Below are 21,583 nucleotides of genomic sequence, written 5' to 3' on the forward strand. Positions count from 1 at the left end.
AGCTCAGCCTCAGCCTAAACCTAATCTTAAACCAAATCCTTACCATAATTCTCACCCTTACCCTCACCTTAACCCTAACCCTCAAACTCACCCTCAACCTCACCCTCACCCAGACCATCAGCCTCACCCTCACCCTCACCCTAAACCTAACCCTAACCGTATCCCTCACCCAACCCTCAACCTAAACCTAACCCTAAACCTCAGCCTCACCCTAACCCTTACCTTCACCCTAAGCCTAACCTAACCCACATCCTAACCGTAACCCTCAGACTAAACCTAACCCTCACCCTAACCCTAACCCTAACCCTAATTCTTTCCCTATCCCTCACCATAACCCTAACCCTCACACTCACCCTAGCCCTCACCCTAACTCTATCCCTAACCCTAACTTTCACCCGAACCCTCACACTCACCATCACCATCACCCTAATCCTAACAATAACTTTAACCTAACTCTCAATGTAACCCTAACCCTAAACCTACCCCTTACCTTAACCCTTCCACTCCCCTTCCCACTCATCCTCAGCCTAACCCTAAACATAATCCTAATCCTAACCCTAACCCTCACTCCCACCCTCACACTAATCCTAACCCTATCCCTAAACCTCGCCATCACCATCACCCTCACCCTCACCCTAACCCTAACAATGAGACCAACTCTAACCTTAACCCTAACCCTAATCCTCATCCTAACACTAACCCTAACCCTAACCCTCACATTAAACCTTACAATCACCCTAAACGTAACCCTACCCCTCAGTCTAACCCTCACACTAAACCTAACCCTAATGCTAATCCTCACCCTATCCCTAAAACAAAAGCAAACCCAACTCTCACGCTGACCCTCACTGTAAACCTAACACTAACCCTCACCCCCAACCTCACCCTAATCCTAAACCTAACCCTAATCCTAATTCTAACAATATCCCTCACCCTCAACCTCACCGTAAACCTAACCCTAAACCTAAACCTCACCCTAACCCTAACCCTAACCCTAATCCTAACAATAACACTAATCCTAACAATAACCCTCACCCAAATACTCAATCTAACACTCACACTAAATCTAACACAAACCCTAAACCTCACACTAAACTTTACCCTCACTCTAACACTAAAACTACTCCTCACTCTAACCCTAACCCTAAACCTAAACCTAACCCTCACCCTAACCCTAACACTCACCCTCTCCCTAGCCCTCACCCTAAAAATAATCCTAACCCTAAACCTCACCCTAAACCTAACCCTCATTCTAAACCTAACCCACACCCTATACCTAACCCTCACCCTAACCCTAACACTCTCCCTAACACTTACCCTAACCCTAACCCTAACAATAACCCTAACCCTCACCCTAACCCTAACCTAACCTTTACCCAAACCCTCACCCTAACCCTAACCCTAACCCTATCCTAAACACTCACCCTAATCCTAACCCTAAGCCTAACCCTCACACTCACCCTAAACATCAACCTGAACCTAACCCTCACCCTAACTCTAACCGTAACCCTCACCCGAACCCTAACAATACAACTCAAACTACACCTCACCCTAACCCTAACATGTAACCCTAGCACTAACCCTCACCCTCACGCTAACCCTCACCCTCAACCTAATCCTCACCCTAACCCTAAACCTAACACTTACCTAACCCAAATCCTCACGCTCACCCTCACGAAAATGCTAACCCACAACCTCACCCTAGCCCTCACGCTAACACTAACACTAACTCTAACCCTCACCATCACCCTCAACCTCAGCATAACCCTAACCCTAACCGTCACAATAACCCTCACCGTCACCCTAAACATCTTCCTCACCCTCACCCTCACCCTAACCCTTACCCACACCCAAGCCCTCACTCTAAACCTTACCCTCACCCTAACCCTAACCCTCACATTAAACCTTACCCTCAACCTAACCCTAAGCTTCACCCTCACCTTAGTCCTCACCCTAACTGTAATCCTAACCCTTATCCTCATCCTAAACCTAACATTCACCCTCACCTTAACTCTCACCCTCACCATCACCCTCACACTCACCCGAACCCTAAACCTCACAGTCACAGTAAGTCTCACCCTAACCCTTACACTCACTCTCACCCTAACCCTCACACTAACCCAAACCAACACCCTAACCCTAACCCTAACCCCCACCCTCACACTCACCCTGAGTTTAATTCTAACCCTAACCCTAATGCTATACCTAACCCTCACTCTCATCCTACCCTAAACCTAACCCTAAACCTGACCCTCACCCTCAACCTCAACCTGACCCTCACACTAACCCTCACACTCACCCTCACCGTCACCCTAACCCTATCCATAACACTCAACCTAAGCCTAACCTGAACCCTAACACTCACCCTAACCCTCACTCTCACCCTCACCCAACCCTAACACTCACCTCACCCTCAACCTAAACCTCACCCTCACCCTTACCCTCACCCTAACCCTTACCCTCACCCTCACCCTAACCCTAATCCTAACACTCACACTAAACCTAACCATCAACCTAATCCTCAACCTATCCCTAACCCTAACCATAACCCTCACACTCACCCTAGCCATCACCCTAACCCTGAACATAACCCTAACATTCACCCTGACCCTCAAACTAAAACTCATGCTAACCCTAACCCTCACTCTCACCCTCACCCTCACCCTAACCCTTACCCTCATCCTAACTCTAACCCTAACCCTAACCCTCACACTAAACCTAACCCTCACCCTTATCCTGAACCTCACCCTCTCACCCTAACCCTAAACCTAACCCTACCCCTCACCCTAACCCTAACGCTAATGCTAATCCTAACCCACACCCTCACCCTAACCTCACCTAACCCTTACCCTCACCTTAAACCTAATCCTAAACCTAACCCCAACCTTCACACTAACCCTGAAAAGAACCCTAACCCTAACCATAACCCTAATCCTCACCCTATCCCTAACACTAACCCCAACCCTGACCCTAACCAAACCAACACCCTAACACTCACCCTCAACATTACCCTTACCCTAACACTAACCTAACCCTAACCCTTGCACTAACTCTAACTCTCACTCTAAACCTAATCCTACTCCTCAGCCTAACCCTCATCCGAACGCTAAACCTAAACCTAACCCTCACACTAACCCTAACCCTCACCCGAACCCTATCTCTCACCTTCACACTCACACTCACCCTCAGGCTAACCCTAATTCTAACCCTCATCCTAACCATAACCATTACCCACACCCTCATCCTTACTCTAACCCTAAACCTAACCCTAACCCTCACCCTCACCCTCACCCTAAACTTAACCGTAAACCTATCCCTAACCCTCACCTTAAAACTCTCACCCTAAACATAGCCCTAAAACTCACCCTCATTTAACCCAAACACCCACACCCTAACACTCACCCTAAACCCAACGCTAACCCCTACACTCACCCTAATGCTCACCCTAACTCTCAGCCTCAACCTCACCCTAAACCTCACCCTAAATCTAACGCTATCCCTAAACCTCACCCTCACCCTAAACCTCATCCTAACCCTTACCCTCATCATAACCCTAACCCTAACACTAACCCTAATCCTCAACGCAACCCTAAGCCTCACCCTCACCCTAGCCCTCACCCTAAAACTGACCCTAACCCTAAACCTCACCCTCAACCTCACCCCACCCTCAAACTAACCCGAACCCTAACCCTAACCCTAAACCTAATGCTGAGCCTAAACCTCAACCTAACCCTAACCCTCACCCTAACCCTAAACCTAACCCTAATGCTATCCCTAACCCTCACCCTCACCCTAACCCTCATTCTAACCCTTACCTTCACTCTAACCCTCACCCTAACCCTAACCCTAATACTAACACTAAACCTCACCCTTACCCTGAACCTAAACCTAAGCCCAAACCTGTCACCCTAATGCTCACCCTAACCCTCAACCTAAACCTAACCCTCAACCTCACCTTATCCCTCACCCTAAACCTTACCCTCACCCTAACAATAACCCTAAATATAAATCTAACCCTCACCCTCGCCTTAAGACTAACCTGAACCCTAACCCTCACCCTTACCCTCACCCTAACTCTAACGCTATCCCTAATCCTCACCCTCACCCTAAACCTCATCCTTACCCGTACCGTCACCATAACCCTTAACCTTAACCTAACCCTAATCCTTACTATAACCCTAACCCTCACCCTCACCCTACCCTCACAGTCACCTAAACCCTCACTCTAAACCAAACCACCACCCACACCCTAAAACTCACCCGAACACGAACCGTCATCCTCACCCTAGCCCTACCCTAAACCTCACCCTAACCCTAACCCTCACCCTAAACCTAACTCTAACCATCACCCTCCTACTAACCCTACCCTTACCTTAAACCTCACCCTAACCCTAACGCTAACCCTAACCCTCACTAAACTAAACCCTAACCCTAAACTTCACCCCAACCCTTATCCTCACACTAACCTTAACCCTAACCCTCACATAAAACCTAACCCTAAAACTACCCCTCATATTACCCCTCACCATAACCCTACCCCTACCCCTAACCCTCACCAAAACCTAACCCTCACCTTCACCCTAAACCTCACAGTCACTCTAACCCTCACCCCAACCCTAACCCTCACCTACACCCTCAACCTCACCCCCAACTTCAGCCTAACCCTAATCCTAAACCAAATTCTAACCCTAACCCTAACTCTCACCCTCACCCTAACCCTAAACCTAACCCTAACTCTAATGCTAACACTAGCAGTCATCCTCACCCTAAACCTAACCCTAAACCTACCCCTCAGCCTAACCCTCACCGTACCCTTCACAATAACCCTAACCGTAACCCTAAACCATACCCTCACCCTAACACTCATCCTAACCTTTACCCTCACCCTAACCCTAACCCTAACCCTAACCCTCATACTAACTCTAACCCTCACCCTATACCTAAACCTACTCCTCAGCCTAACTCTCATCCTAACCCTAAACTTAAACCTAACCCTCACCCTAACCCTAACCTTAACCCTAACCCTCACCCGAACTCTATCCCTCACCCTCACGCTCACACTCACCCTCAGCCTAACCCAAACCCTCATCCTATCCCTAACCATCACCCACACCCTCAGCCAAAATATAACCCTAAACCTAACCCTAACCCTCACCCTCACCCTAAACTTAACCGTAATCCTATCCTTAACCCTCACCCTAACCCTAACGCTAACCATAACACTCACCCTAAATCTCACCCTAAACCTTACCTTCACCCTAACTTTAACCCTAACCCTAATCCTCACACAAACCCTAACCTTAACCCTAAACCTAAGCTGCACCCTCACCCTCAACCTAATACTAAACCTAACCCTAATACTCACCCTAAAGCTAACCCTAACCCTAACCATCACCCTGACCCTAACCCTCACCTTCACTCTAACTCTCAAAATAAACCTAACCCTCACCCACAACCTAACCCTCACCCTCACACTCACCCTTACCCTCACCCTAAACCTCACCCTAACCCTCACCCTAAACCACACGCTAAACCTTAACCTCAAAATCACCCTAACCATAATCCTCACACTAACCCTAACCTTAACTTTAACCTAACGCTCACTCTCACGCTCACACTAATCCTCACCCTCAACCTAAGCCTAACCCTCACCATAACCTTAACCCTCATCCTAACCCTACCCCTACCCCTAACCCTCCCACTAACCCTAACGCTAACCCTAACCCTCAACCTCACGCTAAACCTCAACCTAACCCTAAACCTAAACATAACCCTAATACTCATACTAACCCTAACCCTAAACCTAACACTAACCCTCACATTAACCCTCGCCCTAATTCAAATCCTAACCCTAACCCTCACAGTAACACTAACCCGAACCCTAACCCACACCCTCACCCTAACCCTCACTGTCACCCTGATCCTCAACATAACCCTATTCCTTACCCACATATTAAACCTCACCATCAACCTCACCCTCACCCTTAACCTAAACCTCACCCTCACCCTAACCCTAACCCTAACCCTAATCCTCACCCTAAACCTAACCTTCAGCCTCAACCTCACCCTCACCTTAAGCCTAACCCTAACCCGAACCCTAATCCTAAACCTAACCCTCAACCTCACCCTCACCCTAAACCTAAACCTAAATCTCACCTTCATCCTCACCCTTACCCTAACCCTAACGCTAACCCACACCCTAACCCTAACACTCACCCTAACCCTAACAATTAACCTCACACTCACCCTAAACCTAACCCTAACCCTCAACCTCACCCTAACCCTCACAGTAACCCTAAGGCTAACCCTGACACTCACCCTCACCCCAACCCTCACCCTAACCCTTATCCTAACACTAACCCTAAACCTAACCTTAACCCTCACAGTAACCCTAACCCTCACCCTAACCCGGACACTACCCCTCATCTTAAACCTCATCCTAAACCTAACCCTAAACCAAACCCTAACCCTAACCCTAACTCTAATCCTCATCCTCACCCTAACAGTCACCGTCAACCTTACCCTCACTCTAAGTCTAACCCTCACGGACAACCTAACCCTCACCCTCACCCTCACCCGAACCTTCACCGTCACTCTAACCCTACCCTTACCCTAAACATCACCCTAACCCTAACCCTCATCCTCACCCTAGCCATAATCCTCACCCATAACAGAACCCTAACCCTGAAACTCACCCTAACCCTCACCCTCACACTGACGCTAACCTTATCCCTCACTGTCAGTCTAACCCTCAGCCTAACACTTACACTTAACCTAAACCTAACTCTAACCCTAACCCTAAACCTCACACTAACCATAACCCTCAACCTAACCCTAACACTAAATCTACCCCTAACCATAAAACTCTCCCTAAACCTAACCCTCACCCTAACCCTAACCCTAAACCTCACCCTCACCGTAGCCCTCACCTTAACTTAATCCAAACCCTAACCTTAACCCTAACCCTAAACCTCAAGCTCACCCTCACCCAAAACCTAACCCTAAACCTAATGCTCACCCTAACCCTAACCCAAATGCAAAGCCTAAATCTCACCCTCACACAAACCCTCATTCTAAACCCTTACTCTCACGCTCACACTCACCCTAAACCTCACCCTAGGCTTAACCATCAACCTTACCCTAAACCTAAACCTCACCCTCACCTTCACCCTAACCCTAACCCTAAACCTAACGCTCACACTAACCCTAATTCTCACACTAAGCCTAAACCTAACCATAACCCTAACCCTCACCTTAACACTTACCCTAATTCTAACCTGAACACTAACCCTCACAGTAATGCTAACCCTAACTCTAACCCACACCCTTCCCCTAACCCTCACCCTCACCCTAACCCTCACCCTAAACCTAACTCTAACCCTCATCGACACCCTAAACCTCACCCTTACCCTAAACCTAAACCTAAACCTCACCCTCACCCTCACCCTCACCCTCAACCTTACCCTAACCCTAACCCTAACCCTCACTCTAACCCTAACTCTAACCCTAACCCTAACCCTCACCCACAACCTAACCCGAACCCGAACCCAAACCCTCACCCTAACCCTCACCCTTACCCTAATACTAACCCTAACACTAATCCTCACCCTAACCCCCACCCTCACCCTCAACCTCACCCTCATCCTTAGGCTAGCCCTAAGCATAAGCCTAATCCTAAACCTAACCATCACCCTCACCCTAAACCTAAACCTAACCCTAAACCTCACACTCACCCTCACCCTCAACCTTACCATAACCCTAACTCGAACCATCAGTCTAACCCTAACCCTCACCCTAACCCTAACACTAACCCTAACCCTCACCCTAACACTAATGCTAATCCTAACCCTTACCCTTCCCCTAACACTCTTCCTAACCCTTACACTCACACTAACCCTAAACCTAACCCTAATCCTCACACTAACCCTAATTCTAACCCTGTACTTCAAACTCACCCTAACACTCACAGTCACCCTAACCCTCACTCTAAACCTAACCCTCACATACACCCTAACACTCACCCTAACCGCCACCCTCAACCTAAACATCACCCTAACCCTAACCCTCACCCTAACACTAAACATAACCCTCACCCTCACCCTAACCTTAACGCAAACCCTAACCCTAATCCTAACCTTCACCGTAACACTCACCCTAACACTCAAGCTAAACCGAACCCTAACTCTCACCCTAACACTCACCGTAAACCTTACTCTCATCCTAAACTTAAGCCTTACGCAAATCCTCACAGTAAACCGAAACCTCACCCTAACAATAACGCTAACCCTACCCCTCACCCTAACACTCACCATAACCCTAACCCTCCCCCTTATCCTAACCATAATCCTAGCCCTCAGCCTCACCCTAGCCCTCAATCTACCTCTAAACCTAACACTAACCATACAACTATCCCTAAACCTAACTCTCACCCTCACCCTCACCCTCACCATCACCCTCACCCTTTCTCTCACCCTCAACCTCACCCTAATCCTAACCATAACCCTTCACCTCACAATAAACCTAACTCTGACCCTCACCCTCAAACTCACCCTAAGCCTAACCCTAAACCTAAGCCTAATCCTAAACCTAACCCTCACCTTCACTCTCACCCAAACCTAAACTTCACCCTAACCCTAAGCCGAACCCTAACCCTGGCCCTAACCCTTACCCTCACTGTCATTCTAACCCTCACCCTAACCCTAACCGTCACCCTAACCCTAACCCTCACCCTCACCGCGCCCTCACCCTAACCCTTACGCTCACCCAAACCCCAACCGTAACTCTAACCCTGAACATAACCCTCACCCTAACCATAACCTTAACGCTAATGCTATCCAAAAAACTCACCCACACCCTAACCCTCACTCTAACCTTACACTCACCCTAACCCTAAGCCTAATACTAAACCTAAACTTCAACCTAACCCTAGCACTCACCCTAACCCTTACCCTCACTGTCACTCTAAACCTCACTGTATCCCTAAACCTCACCCTAACCCTAACCCTAATCCTAACCTTAACTCTCACCCTAACACTAACCCTAACCCTAACCGTAAACCTCAACATAACCCTAACCCTCACCCTCACCCTAAATCTAACCATAACCCTAACCCTCACCCTAACCGTAACCCTAACCCTAATGCTCTCCCTAACCCTCACCCTCACCGTAATCCTCACTCTAAATCTTACCCTCAACCTAACCCTAACCCTAAAACTATACCTCACCCTAACCCACATCCGAAACGTAAACCTAACCCTAAGCCTCACCCTAATGCACACCCTAAACCTCACCCTAACCCTAACGCTCACCCTAACCCTAAACCATTCCCTCACCCTAATCCTAACCCTAACCCTAAGCCTCAGCCAAACCGTCTCCCTAAACCTAACCATAAACCTCGACCTAACCCTAACGCTAACCCTAAATGAAACCCTCACCCTAACCCTAAACCTCACCCTCACTCACACCCTCACACTCAGCCTAACCCAAAACCTAACCCTAAACCTAAACCTAAGCCTCACACTCACCCTCACACTAAATCTAAGACTAACCTTAACCTTTACCCTAACCCTAACCCCAACCCTATACCTAACCCTATACCTAACCCTCAACCTAACTATAACCCTAACCCTAACACTAACACTAACCCTCACCCTAACCCTAATCCTAACCCTAATGCTATCCCTAAACTTCAACCTCACCCTATCCCTAACTCTAACCCTAAACCTAAACCTAACCCTCACCCTAACGCTCACCCTAAAACTCAACCTAACCCTAACCCTCACCCTCACCCTAAACCTCACCCTAAAACTTACCCTCTACCTATCTCTAACCCTAACCCTAACTATAACCCTCACCATCACCTAAGCCTAACCTGAACCCTAAACCTCACCCTAAATCTAACGCTATCCCTAAACCTCACCCTCACCCTAAACCTCATCCTAACCCTTACCCTCATCATAACCCTAACCCTAACACTAACCCTAATCCTCAACGCAACCCTAAGCCTCACCCTCACCCTAGCCCTCACCCTAAAACTGACCCTAACCCTAAACCTCACCCTCAACCTCACCCCACCCTCAAACTAACCCGAACCCTAACCCTAACCCTAAACCTAATGCTGAGCCTAAACCTCAACCTAACCCTAACCCTCACCTTAACCCTAAACCTAACCCTAATGCTATCCCTAACCCTCACCCTCACCCTAACCCTCATTCTAACCCTTACCTTCACTCTAACCCTCACCCTAACCCTAACCCTAATACTAACACTAAACCTCACCCTTACCCTGAACCTAAACCTAAGCCCAAACCTGTCACCCTAATGCTCACCCTAACCCTCAACCTAAACCTAACCCTCAACCTCACCTTATCCCTCACCCTAAACCTTACCCTCACCCTAACAATAACCCTAAATATAAATCTAACCCTCACCCTCGCCTTAAGACTAACCTGAACCCTAACCCTCACCCTTACCCTCACCCTAACTCTAACGCTATCCCTAATCCTCACCCTCACCCTAAACCTCATCCTTACCCGTACCGTCACCATAACCCTTAACCTTAACCTAACCCTAATCCTTACTATAACCCTAACCCTCACCCTCACCCTACCCTCACAGTCACCTTAACCCTCACTCTAAACCAAACCACCACCCACACCCTAAAACTCACCCGAACACGAACCGTCATCCTCACCCTAGCCCTACCCTAAACCTCACCCTAACCCTAACCCTCACCCTAAACCTAACTCTAACCATCACCCTCCTACTAACCCTACCCTTACCTTAAACCTCACCCTAACCCTAACGCTAACCCTAACCCTCACTAAACTAAACCCTAACCCTAAACTTCACCCCAACCCTTATCCTCACACTAACCTTAACCCTAACCCTCACATAAAACCTAACCCTAAAACTACCCCTCATATTACCCCTCACCATAACCCTACCCCTACCCCTAACCCTCACCAAAACCTAACCCTCACCTTCACCCTAAACCTCACAGTCACTCTAACCCTCACCCCAACCCTAACCCTCACCTACACCCTCAACCTTACCCCCAACTTCAGCCTAACCCTAATCCTAAACCAAATTCTAACCCTAACCCTAACTCTCACCCTCACCCTAACCCTAAACCTAACCCTAACTCTAATGCTAACACTAGCAGTCATCCTCACCCTAAACCTAACCCTAAACCTACCCCTCAGCCTAACCCTCACCGTACCCTTCACAATAACCCTAACCGTAACCCTAAACCATACCCTCACCCTAACACTCATCCTAACCTTTACCCTCACCCTAACCCTAACCCTAACCCTAACCCTCATACTAACTCTAACCCTCACCCTATACCTAAACCTACTCCTCAGCCTAACTCTCATCCTAACCCTAAACTTAAACCTAACCCTCACCCTAACCCTAACCTTAACCCTAACCCTCACCCGAACTCTATCCCTCACCCTCACGCTCACACTCACCCTCAGCCTAACCCAAACCCTCATCCTATCCCTAACCATCACCCACACCCTCAGCCAAAATATAACCCTAAACCTAACCCTAACCCTCACCCTCACCCTAAACTTAACCGTAATCCTATACTTAACCCTCACCCTAACCCTAACGCTAACCATAACACTCACCCTAAATCTCACCCTAAACCTTACCTTCACCCTAACTTTAACCCTAACCCTAATCCTCACACAAACCCTAACCTTAACCCTAAACCTAAGCTGCACCCTCACCCTCAACCTAATACTAAACCTAACCCTAATACTCACCCTAAAGCTAACCCTAACCCTAACCATCACCCTGACCCTAACCCTCACCTTCACTCTAACTCTCAAAATAAACCTAACCCTCACCCACAACCTAACCCTCACCCTCACACTCACCCTTACCCTCACCCTAAACCTCACCCTAACCCTCACCCTAAACCACACGCTAAACCTTAACCTCAAAATCACCCTAACCATAATCCTCACACTAACCCTAACCTTAACTTTAACCTAACGCTCACTCTCACGCTCACACTAATCCTCACCCTCAACCTAAGCCTAACCCTCACCATAACCTTAACCCTCATCCTAACCCTACCCCTACCCCTAACCCTCCCACTAACCCTAACGCTAACCCTAACCCTCAACCTCACGCTAAACCTCAACCTAACCCTAAACCTAAACATAACCCTAATACTCATACTAACCCTAACCCTAAACCTAACACTAACCCTCACATTAACCCTCGCCCTAATTCAAATCCTAACCCTAACCCTCACAGTAACACTAACCCGAACCCTAACCCACACCCTCACCCTAACCCTCACTGTCACCCTGATCCTCAACATAACCCTATTCCTTACCCACATATTAAACCTCACCATCAACCTCACCCTCACCCTTAACCTAAACCTCACCCTCACCCTAACCCTAACCCTAACCCTAATCCTCACCCTAAACCTAACCTTCAGCCTCAACCTCACCCTCACCTTAAGCCTAACCCTAACCCGAACCCTAATCCTAAACCTAACCCTCAACCTCACCCTCACCCTAAACCTAAACCTAAATCTCACCTTCATCCTCACCCTTACCCTAACCCTAACGCTAACCCACACCCTAACCCTAACACTCACCCTAACCCTAACAATTAACCTCACACTCACCCTAAACCTAACCCTAACCCTCAACCTCACCCTAACCCTCACAGTAACCCTAAGGCTAACCCTGACACTCACCCTCACCCCAACCCTCACCCTAACCCTTATCCTAACACTAACCCTAAACCTAACCTTAACCCTCACAGTAACCCTAACCCTCACCCTAACCCGGACACTACCCCTCATCTTAAACCTCATCCTAAACCTAACCCTAAACCAAACCCTAACCCTAACCCTAACTCTAATCCTCATCCTCACCCTAACAGTCACCGTCAACCTTACCCTCACTCTAAGTCTAACCCTCACGGACAACCTAACCCTCACCCTCACCCTCACCCGAACCTTCACCGTCACTCTAACCCTACCCTTACCCTAAACATCACCCTAACCCTAACCCTCATCCTCACCCTAGCCATAATCCTCACCCATAACAGAACCCTAACCCTGAAACTCACCCTAACCCTCACCCTCACACTGACGCTAACCTTATCCCTCACTGTCAGTCTAACCCTCAGCCTAACACTTACACTTAACCTAAACCTAACTCTAACCCTAACCCTAAACCTCACACTAACCATAACCCTCAACCTAACCCTAACACTAAATCTACCCCTAACCATAAAACTCTCCCTAAACCTAACCCTCACCCTAACCCTAACCCTAAACCTCACCCTCACCGTAGCCCTCACCTTAACTTAATCCAAACCCTAACCTTAACCCTAACCCTAAACCTCAAGCTCACCCTCACCCAAAACCTAACCCTAAACCTAATGCTCACCCTAACCCTAACCCAAATGCAAAGCCTAAATCTCACCCTCACACAAACCCTCATTCTAAACCCTTACTCTCACGCTCACACTCACCCTAAACCTCACCCTAGGCTTAACCATCAACCTTACCCTAAACCTAAACCTCACCCTCACCTTCACCCTAACCCTAACCCTAAACCTAACGCTCACACTAACCCTAATTCTCACACTAAGCCTAAACCTAACCATAACCCTAACCCTCACCTTAACACTTACCCTAATTCTAACCTGAACACTAACCCTCACAGTAATGCTAACCCTAACTCTAACCCACACCCTTCCCCTAACCCTCACCCTCACCCTAACCCTCACCCTAAACCTAACTCTAACCCTCATCGACACCCTAAACCTCACCCTTACCCTAAACCTAAACCTAAACCTCACCCTCACCCTCACCCTCACCCTCAACCTTACCCTAACCCTAACCCTAACCCTCACTCTAACCCTAACTCTAACCCTAACCCTAACCCTCACCCTAACGCTAACCCTAACCCTCACCCTAACCCTCACCCTAACACTAATGCTAATCCTAACCCTCACCCTTACCCTAACCCTCTCCCTAACCCTTACACTCACACTAACCCTAAACCTAAACCTAATCCTCACACTAACCCTAATCCTAACCCTAAACCTCAAACTCACCCTAGCCCTTACTCAAGCTCACCCTAAACCTCACACTAAACCTTACCCTCACCCTCAACCTCACCCTAACCCTAACTCTAACCCTAACCCTAAACCTCACGCTAACCCTCACCCTAACCCTAACCCTACCCCTCAGCCTAACCCTCACCCTAAACCTAACCCTAACCCTAATCCTCACACTCACCCTCACCCTCACCATCAACCTCACCCTAAACCTCACCCTCACCTCCACCCTAACCTAACCCTAACCCTAACACTCATCCTAAAACTAACTCTGACCCTCACCCTCTCAATCACCCTAAGCATAACCCTAAACGTAAGCCTAATGCTAAACTTAACCCTCACACTCACCCTCACCCTAAACCTAAATCTCACCCTAAACCTAACCCTAAACCTAGCCCTCACCCTAACCCTTACCCTCACCATCACTCTAACCAAAACCCTCACCTTCACCATAACCCTCACCCTAACCTTCACATTCACCCTAGCCCTCACCCTAAACCTAATACTAAACCTCACCCTAACCCTCACCCTCACCCTCACCCTAACCCTAACCCTAACCCTAATGCTAACACTAATCCTCACCCTTACCCTAACCCTAATCCTAACCCTAACACTCACCCTTAACCTAATGCTAACCCTAAACATAAACCTCACCCTAAATCTCACCCTAACCGTTACCCTCACCCTCAACCTCATCCTAAACATAAACCTAACCCTAAAAATAACCCTCACTCTAACCCACACCCTAACACCAACCGTAATCCTACCCATCAGCCTAACCCTCACCCTAAACCTAACCCTAACCCTAATCCTCACCCTATCCCTAACCCTAACCCTAACCCTCACGCTAACTGTCACCCTCACCGTAACCCTAATGATAACATTAAACCTCAAGTTCACCCTAAACCTTACCCTATCCCATACCTTCACCTTAACCCTATCCCTCACCTTCACCCTAACGTTCAACCTATCCGTTAGGCTCACCCTAACCCTCACCCTCACCCTAACCCTAAATCTAACACTAATCCATACCCTAAACCTAAGCCTAACCCTAACCCTCACATTACCCTCACCTTAACCCTTACCCTCCCCTAAACCCTAACCCTACCCCTCAGCCTAACCTTCACCCTAAACCTAACCCTAAACCTAATCCTCACCCTATACCTAACCCTAACCCTCACCCTAACCATCACCCTCCCCGTAAACCTAATGCTAACATTAACCCTCAAGTTCACCCTAAACCTCAAAATAACACTTACCCTCACCTTAACCCTATCCCTCACCTTCACCCTAACCCTAACCCTAACCGTTAGGCTCACCCTAACCCTCACAATAAACCTAACCCTAAATCTAACACTAACCCTCACCCTAATACTCCCCCTAACCTAAGCCTAACCCTAACCCTCACATTACCCTCACCCTAACCCTTACCCTCCCCCGAACCCTAAACCTAACCCTCAGCCTAACCCTCATCCTAAACCTAACCCTAATCATAACCCTCACCCTAACCTTAACCCTAACACTAATCCACACATTAAACCTAAACCTCACCCTAAACCTAACCTTACACATTACCTTAACCCTAACTTTAACCTAACCCTAACCTTAAACTTCACACTAACCCTAACCCTAACCATAAGCCTAAACCTCAAACTCACACTAACCCTCATTCAAACCCTAATCCTCACCATAACCCGAAGCGGAACACTCACCCTAACCGTCACCCTCAACCTAAACATCACCTTAACCCTAACCCTCAACGTAACACTAACCATAATCCTCAACCTCACCCTATCCTTAACACAAACCCTAACCCTAAACCTAACTTTCACGGTAACCCTCACCCTAACACTCAGGCTAACCCAAACCCTCACTCTCACCCTAACCCTACCACTAACCCTAAACCTCACCCTAACCCTCAACCTCACTGTAACCCTAATGCTAACATTAACCCTCACCCTAAACCTTACCCTCAACCTAAACCTAACCCTAACACTCACACTAAACCTAAACCTCACCCTAACAATAACGCTAACCCTACTCCTCCCACTAACACTCACCCTAACCCTAACCCTCACCCTAATCCTAACCGTAAGCCTTGCCCTCAGCCTCACCCTAGCCCTCACCCTAATATTAAACCTAACACTAACCAAAAAACTAAACCTAAACATAAATCTCACATTCACCCTCACCCTCACCATCCCCCTCACCCTAACCCTCAACCTAAACCTAAACCTCACCCTATCCCTAACCGTAGCCCTCACCCTAACCCTAACACTAACCCTAAAACTAAACCTAACCCGTGCACTCAACCTTACCCTAAACCTAAACCTAACCCTCATCCTAACGTTCAACCTAACCCTCACCCTAACCCTAAACCTCACCATCACCCTAACTCCAACACTATCACTAAACCTCAACCTCAACCTAACCCTAACCCTAACCCTAATGCTAACCCTAACCCTCACACTCACCCTCAACCTAATTCTAACCCTAACCCTCACCCTGACATTCACCCTAACCCCAACCCTATTCCTAACCCTCAAGCTAACCCTAACCCTCACCCTAACACTAAACCTAACACTCACCCTAACCCTAACACTAATGCTAATGCTATCCCTAACCCTCACCCTCACCATAACCCTCACTCCAACCCTTACCATCACCCTAACCCTAACCCTAAGACTAACACTAAACCCTCAACCTAACCCTAAACATAAACTTAACTCAGCCTAACGCTCACCCTAACCCTCAACCTAACCCTAACCCTCACCCTCATCCTAACCCTCACCCTAAACCTTACCCTAACCCTAACCCTAAACCCAAATCTAAGCCTCACCCTCACCCTAAGCCTAACCTAAACCCTAACCCTCACCCTAACCCTCAAACTAACTATAACGCTATCCTTAAACCTCACCCTCGCCCTATACCTCATCCTAATCCTTATCCTCACCCATAAGCTTAACCTTAACCCTAACCCTTATCCTCACCGCAACCCTAACCCTCACCCTCATACTAACCCTAACCATCACCTTAACCCTCACCCTAACCCTAACCGACACCCAAACCCTAAAACTCACCATCACCCAAACCCTCACACGAACCGTAACGTTACCCTAAACCTGAGACTAACCCTATCACTCACCCTAAACCTAACTCTAACCCTCACCCTCATACTAACACTAACCCTCACCTTAACCCTCACCCTATCCCTCACACTAACCCTAACGCTAACCCTAAACCTCACTCTCACTCTAACCCTCACCCTAAACCTTATCTTCACACTAACCCTAACCCTAACCCTAAGCCTCACATTAACCCTAAACCTTACCCAACCCCTCAACCTACCCCTCACCCCAAACCTAACCCTAAGCCTCAGTCTAACCCTAACCCTAACCCTTACCTAAACCCTAACCCTCAAGTCACCCTAACCCACACGCTAACCCGAACCCTCACCTACACCCTCAACCTCAACATCACTCACACCCTCACCCTAACCGTCACCCTCACCCTAAACATAACCCTAAAACTTACCCTCAACCTAACCCTAACCCTAATCCTCACCCTAACAATAACCCTCACCTTAAACCTCACCATGACCCTAATCCTCACCCTAACCCTAACCCTAAGCCTTTCCTAAACGATACACTCACCCTCACCATAACTCTTTCCCTAAACCTCACCCTCACCCTAGGCCTCACCCTAAAGCTTACCCTAACCCTAACCCTCACCCTCAACCTCACCCCCACCCTCAAACTAACCCTAACCCTAACTCTCACCCTAACCCTAAACCTAATCCTAATGCTAGTCCTAAACCTCCACCTCACCCTAATCCTCACCCTAACCCTAACCCTAAGCCTTTCCTAAACGAAACACTCACCCTCACCATAACTCTTTCCCTAACCCTCACCCTCACCCTAGGGCTCACCCTAAAGCTTACCCTAACCCTAACCCTCACCCTCAACCTCACCCCCACCCTCAAACTAACCCTAAGCCTAACCCTCACACTAACCCTAAACCTAACCCTAATGCTAGTCCGAAATCTCCACCTCACCCTAAACCTCAACCTAACCCTTACCTCACCCTCAACCTCACCCTAACCTTAACACTAAACCTAACCCTAACCCTCACCCTAACCCTCACACTAACCCTAACCCTAACCCTAACCCTCAGCCTAACACTCACCCTGAACGTAACCCTAACCCTAATCTTCACCCTAAACCTAACCCTAACCCTCACCCTAATGCTCACCCTAACCCTCACTCTAACCCTAACACTCACCAAAACCCTAACCCTCAACCTAAACCTTTCCCTCACCGTAATCCTAACCCTAACCTTAACCCTAACCCTCACACTAACTGTTTTTATTTTTATTTTTTTGGTCGGTCATGGGGCTTGAACTCTGGGCCTGAGCGCTGTCCCTCAGCTCTTCAGCTCAAGGCGAGCGCTCTACCACTTGAGCTACAGTGCCACTTCCGGTTTTCTGGTGGTTTATTGGAGATAAGAGTCTCACGGTCTCTCCTGCCCGGGCTGGCTTTGAACCACGATCCTCAGATCTCAGCCTCCTGAGTAGCTAGGATTACAGGCGTGAGCCACCCAGCGCCCGGCCCTCACACTAACTCTATCCATCACCCTAACCCTAACCCTGATCCTCAGCCATAACCTCATACTAACCCTAACCCTAACACTAACCCTAACCCTAACCCTCACCCTAACCCTCACACTAACCTTAACCCTAACCATAACCCTAACCCTCAGCCTAAACCTCACCCTAAATGTAACCCTAACCCTAATCCTCACCCTAAACCTAATACTAACCTCATTCTAACGCTCACCGTAACCCTCACCCTAACCCTAACATTCACCATCACCCTAACCCTAAACCTAATCCAAAACCTATCCCTCACCCTCACCCTAAACCTTACCCTCACCCTAACCCTAAGACTAAACCTCAGCCTAACCCTCATACTAACCCTAAACCTAACCCTAACATTCACTGCAATGTTAACCCTAACCCTAACACTAATCCTCACCCTCACCCGCAACCTCATCATCACCCTCACCCTAAACCTCACACACACCCTCACACTAACCCTAACCATAAACCTAAACCTCACCCTAAACCAAACCATCACCCTCACCCTCATCATTATCCTCACCCTAACCCTCACCCTCACCCTCACCCTAACCCTAACTATAACCCTAACCCTCACCCTAAACCAAACTCTGACCTTCACCCTCACCCTCACCTAAGCCGAACCCAACACCTAAGCCAAATCCTAAACCTAACCCTCCCCCTCCCCTTCACCCAAACCTAAAAATCAGCCTAATTCTAAGCCTAAACCTAGCCCTCACCCTAACACTTACACTCACCATCACCCTAACACTAATCGTCAACCTAAACCTAACATTCAACCTAACCCTAACTCTAACCCACACCCTCACCCTAACCCTAACCCTAACCCTCACATTAAACCTAAACCTAACCGTAATGCTAACCCTAACCCCCATCCTTAACCTCACCATAACCCTCACCCTAACTCTAACCCTCACCCTAACCCTAACCCTAGCCCTAATGCTATCCTTAAACCTCACCCTCTCCCTAACACTCAATCTGACCCTTACCCTCAACCTAACCCTCACGCTAACCCTAACCCTAACCCTAACACTAAACCTCATAAAAACCCTCAACCAAACCCTAAACCTAAACCTAACCCTCACCCTAATGCTCACTGAAACCCTCAACCTAACCATAATCCTCACCCTCACCCTAACCCTCACCCTATATCTTACCTTCACCCTAACCCTAAACCTAACCCTAACTCTAACCCTCAATCTCACCCTAAGCCTAACCCGAACCTTAACCCTCACCCAAACCCTCACCCTAACTATAATGATACCCCTAAAACTCACCCCCACCCTAAACCTCATCCTAACCCTCACTCTCAACATAAGCCCAAACCTAACCCTAACCCTAATCCTCACCGTAATCCGAACCGTCAACCTCACCCTAACTCTCACAGTCAACTTAACCCTCATCCTAAACCTAACCATCATCCATTCCGTAAAACTCACACTCACCCGAACACTCACCCTGACCCTAACTCTACCCTAAACCTCACCTTAACCCTAACTCTCACCCTAAACCTAACTCTAAACCTCACCCTCATACTAACCCTAACCCTAACCCTAACTCTCACACTAACCCTAACCCTAACCCTAACCCTAATCCTCACCCTCACCCGCAACCTCATCATCACCCTCACCCTAACCCTCACCCTCACCCTCAACCTAACGCTAACCATAACACTAACCCTCACACTAAACCTACCCCTCAACCTCACCCTCACCATCACCCTCACACTAACCCTCAACCTCACCCTCACCCTAACCCTAACCATAACCCTAACCTTCACCTTAAACCTAACTCTTAACCTTACACTCACCCTAAACCTCATCCTAACACTAAGCCTAACGCTAGCCCTCACCGTAACGCTTAACCTCACCGCCACCCTAACCCTAACCCTCAACCTAAACCTAACCATCGCCCTATTCCTAACCCTAACCCTCACCCTCACCCTAAACCTAACCCTATACCTAACACTGTCCTTCACCCTAACCCTAATGTTAACACTAAACCTCACTCTCACCCTAACCCTAAGCCTAACCCTAACCCTAACCCTAACCCTAACACTAAACCTCACCCTAACCCTCACTCTAACCCTAAACCTAAACCTAATCCTCACCCTAATGCTCACCCTAACCCTCAACCTAACCATAATCCTCACCCTCAGCCTAACGTTCACCCTAAACCTTATCCTCACCCTAACCCTAACCCTAAACCTAACTCTAACCCTCACCCTCACCCTAAGCCTTACCCGAACCCTAATCCTCACCCAAACCCTCACCCTAATTCTAACGTTATCCCAAAAACTCACCCTCAACCTAAAGCTCATCCTAACCCTTACCCTAATCCTTACCGTAATGCAAACTCTCACCTTCACCCTAACCCTCACCATCAACTTAACCCTCACCCTAAACCTAACCATCACCCTCTCCCTAAAATTCACCCTCACCCTGACCCTAAACCTCCCCTAAACCTCACTGTAAACCTAACACTCATCCTAAACCTAACTCTAAACCTCACCCTCATACTAACCCTAACCCTAACCCTCACCTTAATGCTCAGCCTAATCCTCACTCTAACCGTAAGGCTAACCCTAACCCTCATTCTCAAAATAACCCTCACGCTAACCCTTATCCTCACACTAACCCTAACACTAACCCTAACCCTTACATTAACCCTAAACCCCAAACTAACCCTAAAGCTACCCCTCGCTCTACCCCTCCTCCTACCCCTCACCCTACCCTTCCCCCTAACCCTAACCTGAACCTTCACCCTAACCCTAACCCTAACCCTCACATTCACTCTAACCCTCACCCTAACCCTAAACCTCACCTACAACTTTACCCTCAACCT

The sequence above is a fragment of the Dipodomys merriami genome, unplaced genomic scaffold (assembly GCF_024711535.1).
Source record: "Dipodomys merriami isolate MVZ:Mamm:240054 unplaced genomic scaffold, mDipMer1.0.p SCAF_23, whole genome shotgun sequence".
Classification (NCBI taxonomy): domain Eukaryota; kingdom Metazoa; phylum Chordata; class Mammalia; order Rodentia; family Heteromyidae; genus Dipodomys; species Dipodomys merriami.